The sequence below is a fragment of the Cebus imitator genome, unplaced genomic scaffold (genome assembly GCF_001604975.1).
Source record: "Cebus imitator isolate Cc_AM_T3 unplaced genomic scaffold, Cebus_imitator-1.0 Scaffold30, whole genome shotgun sequence".
NCBI classification, from domain to species: domain Eukaryota; kingdom Metazoa; phylum Chordata; class Mammalia; order Primates; family Cebidae; genus Cebus; species Cebus imitator.
In genome coordinates, this window is record NW_016107345.1 from 153,457 (window position 1) to 164,132 (window position 10,676).

The 10,676-nt window shown below is 46.6% G+C and overlaps 1 protein-coding gene across 5 annotated transcripts in view; it reads left to right on the forward strand.

The window, feature by feature from the left end:
* Positions 1-7,168: 7,168 nt before the first annotated feature.
* The window catches only part of FAIM (Fas apoptotic inhibitory molecule), a 19,988-nt gene continuing 16,480 nt past the window's right edge, over positions 7,169-10,676 (forward strand). Inside the window, exon 1 of one of the 5 annotated variants that reach the window (XM_037736818.1) lies at positions 7,169-7,548. The gene's annotated coding sequence lies outside the window, so the exon portion shown is untranslated. The other 4 variants (XM_017523689.2, XM_017523688.2, XM_017523690.1 and 1 more) reach the window with 4 other exon arrangements.

Genomic DNA, 10,676 nt, shown 5'->3' on the forward strand with positions numbered 1-10,676 from the left:
GAGCTGAGATCGCGCCATTGCACTCCAGCCTGGGTAACAAGAAAGAAACTCCGTCTCAAAAAAAAAAAAAAAAGGCTGTACTATTAATTCCACTCTGCAGATGACTCAGACTAATACCTATTTTCTCCTGAAAGTGTCCAAGCTTTTCTGAAGTGCTACACAGTCACCTTAGTTTGCTGCTTGTTCCTCTTCTATATTTTTGTAGAGACAGCCACAGCCTCCTTATGCTGAGAGAGAGGTGCCTAAGCAGCGGCAGCCTGGACAGCAGTGGGAGACTGTGTTTCCTGGCACTGATTCTGACATACGACCCTCTAAGGCTGGCCCAGCAGCCAGAATCCTGGACCCTGGGCTTGTTTCTGAAGTGCTAATTCCTCTTCCCTGAAAACATAGCCAATAGTCATGCTAGACCAATGCTGAAAGGGCACATGGAAAATGTTAAATTTGTAGATATTAGATTAACTTTTCCTTTTTATTTTAGTCTCCATGCTGTTTAAAAAATAAGCTTGGAAAATCAACAAGCTAAGGGAGGTGGTGCAGGCCTACAGTCCCAGCTACTTGGGAGGCAGAGACAGGATTGCTTGAGCCCAGGAATTCAAGACTAGCCTGAGCAATATAGCCTGTGAAGAAGAGGAAGAAAGGAAGAAGAAGAAAAGAAAAAGAAGGAGGAGGAGGAGGGGGAGGAGGAAAAGAAGGAGGAGGAGGGAATAAGAAAGGAAGTAGAAAGAAGAAAGGAGAAGAAAGAGGAGGAGGAGGAGGATGGGAGAAAGAAAGAGAGAAAGAAAGAAAATCAATCCATTAACAATTCCCTTTTCAGAAGGAGGCCCAATGAAAACATGGATTATTGTGAAGGCAAGTGTTTTTAGCTGCTCTCTTAAAATAAATCTGTGGTGTCTATGGGGGAGTTGCTGAAAGGCAGTTTATGAAGTCAGAACAGCATCTAGGTACTTCCTGGGAAACAAGGTAGCAATGTGAGAGTGAGATGACAGGCAAAAGTAGGATCAGCCTGAATAAGTACACTTTATACTCAGGTTCAATACCTGCCACAACGTCCTGTTCAGACTTTGTTTCTCTCCATAACAGTACAGCCTGGCAGGTAACAAGTGACTATTCCTAGCTGATATGGTTTGGCTGTGTCTCCATTCAAATCTCGACTGAATTGTATCTTCCAAAATTTCTATGTGTTGTGGGAGAGACCTAGTGGGAGGTAATTGATCATGGGGGCCGGTCTTTGCCATGCTATTCTCGTCACAGTGAATAAGTCTCACAAGTTTATTAGGAGTATCTGCTTTTGCTTCTTCCTCATTTTCTCTTGTTGCCGACATGTAAGAAGTACCTTTTGTCTTCCTCCATGATTCTGAGGCCTCCCTAGCCACGTGGAACTGTAAGTCCAATTAAGCCTCTTTTTGTTCCCAGTTTTGGGTATGTCTTTATCAGCAGTGTGAAAACGAACTAATACAGTAAATTGGTACCAGTAGAATGGGATGTTGCTGAAAAGATACCCAAAAATTTGGAAGCAACTTTGGAACTGGGTAACAGACAGAGGCTGCAACAGTTTGGAGGGCTCAGAAGAAGACAGGAAAATGTGGGAAAGTTTAGAAACTCCTAGGAATTTGTTGAATGGCTTTGACAAGAATGCTGATAGTGATATGAACAATAAAGTCCAGGCTGAGGTGGGCTCAGATGGAGATGAGGAACTTGGGAACTGAAGCAAAAGTAGCTCTTGTTATGTTTTAGCAAAGAGACTTGTGGCAGTTTGCCCTTGCTCTAGAGATTTGTGGAACTTTGAACTTGAGAGAGATGATTTAGAGTATCTGGTTGGAGATAAGCAGAGCATTCAAAATGTGACTTGGGTGCTGTTCAAAGCATTCCCTTTTAGAAGGGAAACAGAGCATAAAAGTTCAGAAAATTTGCAGCCTGATGATGCAGTAGAAAAGAAAAACCCATTTTCTGGGGAGAAATTCAAGCCAGCTACAGAAATTTGCATAAATAGCAAGGAGCCTAATGTTCATCCCCAAGACCATGGGGAAAATGTCTCCAGGGCATGTCACCGACCCTCACAACAGCCCCTCCCATCACAGGCCCAGAGGCCCAGGAGGAAAAAGTGGTTTTGTGGGCGGGCCCAGGGAACCCATGCTGTATGCAGCCTAGGGACTTGGTACCCTGTGTCCCATCTGCACATTGGCTGAAAGGGGCCAATGTGCAACTCAGGCTGTGACTTCAGAGGGTGGAAGCCTCCAGCCTTGGCAGCTTCCATGTGGTGTTGAGCTTGTGGGGGTACACAGAAGAATTCAGGTTTGGGAACCTCTGCCTAGATTTCAGAGGATGTAGAGAAAAGTCTGGGTGCCCAGGCAAAAGTCTGCTGCAGGGGTGAGGTCTTCATGGAGAACCTCTGCTAGGGCCATGCAGAAAGGAAATGTAGGGTGGGAGCCCCCACACAGAGGCTCTACTGGGACACTGCCTAGTGGAGCTGTGAGAAGAGGGCCACCATCCTCCAGACCCCAGAATGGTAGGTCCACTGTCAGCTTGTGCCGTGAGCCTGGAAAAGCCACAGACATTCAATGCCAGCCATGAAAGCAGTTGGGAGGGAGGTGTACCCTGTAAAGCCACAGGGCAGAGCAACTGAAGACCATGGGTACCCACCTTTTGCATCAGCGTGACCTGGATGTGGGACCTGGAGTCAAAAGAGATCATTTTGGAGCTTTAAAATTTGACTGCTCTGCTGGATTTCAGACTTGCATGGGTCCTGTAAACCCTTTGTTTTGGCCAATTACTCCCATTTGGAACAACTGTATTTACCCAATACCTGTATCCCTATTGTATCTAGGAAGTAACTAGCTTGCTTTTGTTTACAGGCTCATAGGCAGAAGGGACTTGCCTTGTCTCAGATGAGACTTTGGACTGGACTTTCAGATTAATTCTGAAATGAGTTCAGACTTTGGGGGACTGTTGGGAAGGCATAACTGGTTTTGAAATGTGAGGACATAAGACTTGGAGGGGCCAAGGGTGGAATGATATGATTTGGCTGTGTCCCCATTCAAACCTCAACTGAATTATATCTCCCAGAATTTCCACATGTTGTGGGAGGGATCTAGGAGAAGGTAATTGAATCATGGAGGCTGGTCTTTCCCATGCTATTCTCGTGATAGTGAGTAAGTCTCACGAGATCTGATGGGTTTATCAGGGGTTTCTGCTTTTGCTTCTTCCTCCTTTTCTCTTGCCGCCACCACGTAAGAAGTGCCTTTCGACTCCTGCTATGATTCTGAGGCCTCCCCTGCCATATGGAACTGTAGGTCCAGTTAAACCTTTTTGTTCCTAGTTTCGAGTATGTCTTTATCAGCAGCATGAAAACAAACTAAGACGCTATCTCAGATGTACTGGGTCTGTAGAATAGATAGGTAGAAAATGCAGTCCAAACTGGTATGTTCCTCAATTCCAAGTATTCCAGAAACTATTCCCAGAGAGCAAACAGTGGCACAGAACAAGCCAATGCAGGAATCGTGGACTGCCTGGCCTTTTCTGGGCAGAGTTGGTTATACCTCATGGGCAGGCCAGACTCTGCTGTACTCTGAGACCTCTGGGAAGAGGGGTTCCCAAGGCCTCTAAGAGTAGGTCCAGATTTTTCTTCAAGCACAATCAATACTTTTCTAATAACAGGCTCCATTAACATTAACTTTTCCAATCCCACAGGCCTGGCTCCCCATCTCAGCCCTGCAACTTCTGAAGGACTTTGAGTGTCTTTGTAAAAGGAGGTAAACAGAATCACTGGTCTGTTGTGAGAACTAGAGGCAATGGTATACAAGTCACATAAGAAGCATTTAATAAATTACACCTTATTGGTCTTGTAAAAGATATCCAGATTCCTCAAGTTTTATAAGAAAACATCCTTCATTAAATAAGGTATTTGAGCTGCTCCCCAACAAGGGTCTCCTGGTTCTAACCCAGCAACTCAGGAGTATTTCTCAGAAGAAATAAAGAATAGGAGAAATCAGCTAGCTAATTCTCATCTCTGGGAATTTCCACTCTGGAGCCTTTTACCTTTCCCCCCAATTCATTATTTCAACAATCATTTGCTGTAAACTCTCTGTTCAAAAATACTGCTGCAGCAGCTGGGGGTAGTGGTTCATGTCTATAATCCCAACAACTTGGGAGGCTGAGGCAGGAGGATTGCTTGAGGCCAGGAGCTCGAGGCTGCAGTGAGTTATGATCAAGCCACTGCACTCCAACCTGGGTGACAGAATGAAACCCAGGTCTCAAAAACAAAAGAAAAAAAAAAAGAGAGAGAGAGACAAAAAACACTGATGTAGAAGAAAACACAAATATGAAATATTTGTCTTCAGGGAGCTTTCAGTACAGGGTAGCAAACAAGAAAGCAGTGCTTACTAAGCAGAATTCCTGTATCATAATTTGCTTAGTAATCAGTCTTTATCACTTTGCAAACTGGTTAACCCCATCAATAGGTTATTCCCTGCTGTCTCTTAACTACTTTCTCTCACATACTTGCTTAGGATCTAGAAACTGCATCTACCCTACAAACCCCAAAGGTGAAGCAGTCTTTCTTTACATTAACATAAAGATGCAGAAAGAAATTATACTATATGGCCTGAATGTCCCTATCTTAGTCTATTTTGGCTGCTATAACAAAATACTTGAAAAGGCCGGGTGCGGTGGCTCACACCTATAATCCCAGCACTTTGGGAGGCCAAGGTGGGTGGATCACCTGAGGTCGGGAGTTTGAGACCAGCCCAGACAACATGGAGAAAACCCATCTGTACTAAAAATACAAAAATTAGCTGGGCGTGGTTGTACGTGCCTGTAGTCCCAGCTACTCAGGAGGCTGAGGCAGGAGAATTGCTTGAACCCGGGAAACAGTGGTTGCAGTGAGACTTTAACTCAAAAACCCTCCCTGGGCTCATGTTCCTCTATTGGGAATCCAAAGGAAAAGGGGAAGCATTCTCTTTTTCAGAAGCCCCGGAAAATGCCTACCCAAGGCTCCAGCCTGGGTGGACTCTGTCTCAAAAAAAAAAAAGAAGAAAGAAGAAGAAGGAAGAAGAAGAAGAAGAAAGAAGAAAGAGAGAAGAAGAAAAAGAAGAGGAAGAAGAAGAAGGAGGAGGAGGAGGAGGAGGAGGAGGAGGAGAAGAAGAAGAAGAAGAAGAAAGGCTGGGTGCAGTTACTCTTGCCTATAATCCCAGCACTTTGGGAGGCCAAGGTGGGAGAACTGAGCCCAGGAATTTGAGACCAGTCTGGGCAACCTAGTGAGATCCTCTCTCTACAAAAAAAAATTTTAAATATTAGCTAGGTGTGGTGGTATGCACCTATTGTCCCAGCTCCTTGAGAGGCTAAGGTAGGAGGATCACTTGAGCCCAAGACATATATCATGGCTGTAGTGAGCTGTGATCATGCCACTGCACTCCAGCCTGAAGTAAAACCCTGTCTCAAAAAAAAAAAAAAAAAAGAAAAAAGAACTTAGACTGGGTAATTTATAAACAGCAGAAATATATTGCTCACAGTTCTGGAGGCTGGGACATCCAATATCAAGGCTCCAGCTGAGTCATAGTCTGCTGAGGGCTTGTTCTGTGCTTCAAAGATGGCGTCTTCTCAGTACATCCTCACATGGCAGAAAGGTCAAAGAGGCTCCCTCAAGCCTCTTTCACAAGGGCACTAATTTCACCCACAAAGGACCCACTCTTTTAATATGAATGTGTTGTGAGTTAGGTTTCAACATATGAATTTTGGGGAGATACCAGCATTCAAACCATAGCAGCCCCTAAATATACTGGACTCTCAGAGCCTTCCAGAATCCCTTCACTTGTTTCTATTCTATGGTTGGGCCTACACTTCACAGGGACCACTCAACAACTTTGCTTGCTCTCTGTAGGCAACACTGTCTCCTTCTGAAAGTGAAAATCAAGGCCACCAAAGACACTACCCAGGCCTGCTCTTCATTATTCATTCATTCAATAAATATTTACCAAAGTTAATATGGGCCTGCACGGTGCAGATGTGAGAAATACAAGAATGAGAGCCAAGCGGCCATGGTCTCTGCCTTCATGGATTTCAGTCTACTGCTATGTTACACATTAAGCAAACATTACACAAGTTATTGCACACCTTGAAAGAGGCTAGGAAGAAGCCCTGATGCTGCAAGTCTCTGTGTGTTTTTTGGTTTTGTTTTTGAGATGAAGTCTCTCTCTGTTGCCCAGCCTGGAGTGCAGCGAGGTAATCTCGGCCCACCACACACTCCGCCTCTCAACGTCAACTGATTCTCCTGCCTCAGCCTCCTGAGTAGCTGGAATTACAGACACACTACCACGCCTGGCTAATTTTTGTATTTTTAGTAGAGACGGGGTTTCACCATGTTGGCCAGGCTGGTCTCAAACTCCTGATCTCAGGTGATGCGACTGCCTTGGCCTCCCAAAGTGCTGGGATTACAGGTGTGAGCCACTGAGCCCGGCTGTTTCTTGTGTTTTGTTTTGTTTTGTTCTGTTTTAAATGAAACCAGGTCTCACTCTTTGCCTAGGCTGGAGTGTAGTGGTGCAATCACAGCTCACTGCAGCCTCGACGTTCCTTCCTGGGCTAAGCGACTCTCCTACCTAAGCGTCCCAAGTAGCTGGGATCACAGGCCTGAGCCAACATGCCTGGCTAATTTTTTTTTTCTTTCCTTCTTTCTCTCTCTCTCTCTTTTTTTTTTTTTTTTTTTTTTGATGGGGTCTTATCATGTTGCCCAGGCTGGTCTTGAACTCCTGGGCTCAAGCGATCCTCCCACCTGCCTCCCAAAATGCCGTAATTATAGGCATGACCCACCACACCCAGCAATGCTGCAAGTCTTGTGGGCCAGGATAGTGTAACCTAAGAAATGATATACAAACACTCACAACAGGGGAGAGGTGAGAAGTGTCCTAGCAGAGGGAAGAGCATTTGCCGAGGCCCTGGGTGAGAAGAAACTTGCATCCTTTAACGACCTAAATGAAGCCAAGCAGGCAGGGGCTAGATCACACATGGGGGCTTCCTGCCCACCTTAAGTAGTTTGGGTCTTTAAAGAAGGAATGAGACTCCATAAAGAAGTTTTAAGGAGCGAATGCCATAGTTGCCATGACCAGGTTTCCCTTCCCCATAGCTGCAGAGCAGGCACAGGGCTGTTTTTGCCCGCCAGGTTGTCGCCGCGTCTGTCCCAGCGCGGGGCCTGCGGCTGGCTCCTACCCATCTTTCCTTGCTGGTGGGAAGACTAGACGCAGTGCAGGACTTGGTGATGTCCTGGATGGGGGCTGAGGAAGGCCTGTGAGCGGAGGGTTTGGGCTAAGGCTGCGGACCGGGGTTGCGTCCGTGGAGGGGGAAGGGTGGCCTCCAGCGCTGGGCGCCCCAGGGGACCAGAGGCGCGACAAACAGTCGGCGTGTTTGGTAGTCGCGCCTGCAGAGCTTTCAGCCTCCGCGCCGGCTGCGCGGGTTTCTCGGCGAGGGGAGCAAAGCCATGCGGCCTACGTAGCCGAGTCGGAACCAACCGGTTGTTTGGTGCGACCGCCCCCAGAGCCTCCCGCAGCCCACGGCGCACAGGTGAGGCAGCAGCCCGGGTGGGGTCGGGGTCGCGCCTGCGCCCACCTGGACGCCCCGGGCCTGCCGGCTCCGCACCCCGGAAGCCCCTGCGCGCAGACCCCGGCGTCCCCGCGCCCTCGGCCCTGCTGCGCCGGCGGCGGCCATCTCTGAGCGGCGGCGGCGGGCGGTGTCTTCGCGGTCGGTGAGACCCAGGCGGGTGAGGCGCGGGTGAGTTCCGGACGCTTCCAGCCGGCCCGCCGGTGATCCCAGGCCTCGGGACGGCACTCGGCTCCCGCTGAGCGCGGGCAGAGGTGAGGGTGCGGCAGGGCGCGGGGCCAGCCCAGGGCGGTGCGGGAGCGTCCCTGCTTGGCCAGGCCCGGCCCCGCGACCCGCCGCACCCGCCTACAGCCTGGTCGCTAACTTTAGACATAATACTTGTCGCTGTCGAAAACGTGGAACAGAAAGCAACAAGGAAACAAGCAAAGCAGCCATGCTCCTGCTCCCCAGAGACAAGCCGGGTTAACATGAAGGTGTATTTTCTTCCAGATGGGTTTTCCTTGTAATATGATCAGGGCTTATTTTTGCAGAATCTGCGTCGTAAAGTGCAGAAACATGCTCTCTCACTCTCTCTACTTTGAGACAGGGTCTCGCTCTGTCGCCCAGGCTGGAAGGCAGTGGCAAGATCTTGGCTGACTGTTGCAGCCTCAACCTTCGGGCTCTTTCTCTTAATATTACATCACATGTATTACCCGTGGCTTTAAGTGTTTTTCTACATCCTTTTTATTGGCCACACTAGACTGCACATTTCTGTGTGCCAGGTTGACTACGGCATCCATCTCTGGCTTCTGGCATTGGCTTTGACTGGACTGTGATTTACTTAATGTTGTTTCTCTCTGATGTTGAGCGTACAGGTGGTTTTCAGTTTTTAGTTATTGCAAAAAGTAATTCATTGAGCACCGTTACCTCTGGGTTTTTGAGCATTATCATTTGTGTAGAATGAATCCCACAAGATTCATTCTAAAACAAGATAGACTCCATAAACTATACCATATGGCTTCTGGTGTAAGATTGTGAAATGGCCCTGAGAAAAGTTACTGTCATTTTTATACCTCCAGTAAGTAGCATTTGGGAATACTTGGCTCAAGGAGCTTACTGACTGACTTCAGTGGAAACTCCCCTCACTTCATAAGGGGCCGGGCTGGAGATGAAGATGTCAACACTTGAAAGACTGACTCGCCTTATCGGCTGGTCGTACCCTAGGGCTTCTGCTGAAAAGGGAACTATGCACATCTTAGTTACTACTATTATCTGAGTAATTTTTAAACTGGCTTCGGTTTATCTCAAATAAATCATTTCAGTCCCCAATAAGGTTAAACCTAAGTTAAGACAAAATTCAGGTGGGATTAGATGAACGGTGGAATCATGTTGGTGTTTTCAGTCATGTTCTGAAACTTAGGTGTTGGGTTGCTAGGGAAGGGATTTTAAAAGATTGTGGGGTAAGGATGAGATCTCCAAAAAGCTTTCTTTGAAGACATGTAAAAAGTTTCAAGTGCTTGGCATCATCTCCATCAGTGAAAATAAATGGAATATGGCTTTCCATCTTTTTAATTTATATTTTATTAATAAAATCTTTGCAAAAATAGAGGTTTTTTTTGGTATTTATCATTTTCCAGTTTGGTCATATAATCTTGAAAATTAAGTATATGCATAAGAGTTTAAAAACAACAGTGGATATCTCCCAAGTTTTATTTTTTATTTTTATTTATTTATTTGAGAGAGTCTCACTCTGTGGCCCAGGCTGGAGTGCAGTGGCGCAATCTCAGCTCACTACAACCTCCTCCTCCCAGGTTCAAGCAGTTCTCCTGCCTCAGCCTCCTGAGTAGTTGGGATTATAGACGCGAGCCACCAGGACTCAGCTAATTTTTATATTTTTAGTAGAGACGGAGTTTCACTATGTTGGTCAGGTGGGTCTTGAACTCCTGACCTCACGAGCCGCCTACCTCGGCTTCCCAAAGTGCTGGGATTACAGGCATGAGCCACCGAGTCCTGCCTTTTTTTAAAAAAATTAATTAATTAATTTATTTATTTATTTTGAGACTGAGTCTTGCTCTTGTCAGCCAGGCTGGAGTGCAGTGGCACAATTTCGGCTCAGTGCAACCTCCGCCTCCAGGGTTCAAGCAATTCTGCCTCAGCCTCCTGAGTAGCTGGGATTGTGGGTACCCACCCCCACACCTGGCTAATTTTTGTACTTTTAGTAGAGATGGGGTTTCACCATGTTGGCCAGGATGGTCTCGAACTACTGACCTCAGGTGATCCGCCCGCCTCGGCCTCCCAAAGTGCTGAGATTACAGGCTTGAGCCACTGCACATAGCCCCAAGTTTTATTTTCTTATTTTTCATACAAAGTCTCCCTCTGCCACCGAGGCTGGAGTACAATGGCATGATCTTGGCTCACTGCAACCTCCCCAGTTCAAGCAATTCTTGTGCCTCAGCCTCCAGAGTAGCTGGGATTTAAAGACGTGTGCCACCATGCCTTGCTAATTTTTGTATTTTTGCAGAAATGGGATTTCACCATTTTGTCTAGGCTGGTCTCAAACTCCTGACCTCCCAAAGTGCTGGGTTTACAGGTATGAGCCACTGCACCTGGCCACTTTCTCCAAAGTCTTAAACCAAAGCCTTCTTTGGCAGAACTAGGACCCTTCCTCTGTGGGCCCATTCTGCGCTATGCTGCTTCCCTTTATAAGGACACTCCCATTGTTGTACTATAATCATTTCTCAGTCTCACCAGACTCCCCCACTCTGAGGTTAGTGCCCTGCCCAGAGCCTGATACATAAGTACCCAGCAACTATTGGTATGCTGGGTGAACTTAGAATACGACATGTGTTTATCAAATTGAATTTGTAACTTAGAGATCTACGTGACAGATATTTCTGAGTGAAGTAGAAATTAGGGACAAGGACGGATGTGATCCTCTTTTGGTTACAGGTGCAATTGCATCCCAAGAAACACTACAGGCAGGACATCTGCCTTTTATTTTTTTTCCTTTTTTTGTTTTTTAACAGATTTATTGAAATATAACTCACATACCATGTAATTCACCCATTTAAAGTATACAATTCTTTTTTTTTTTTTTTTTTTTTTTTTTTTTT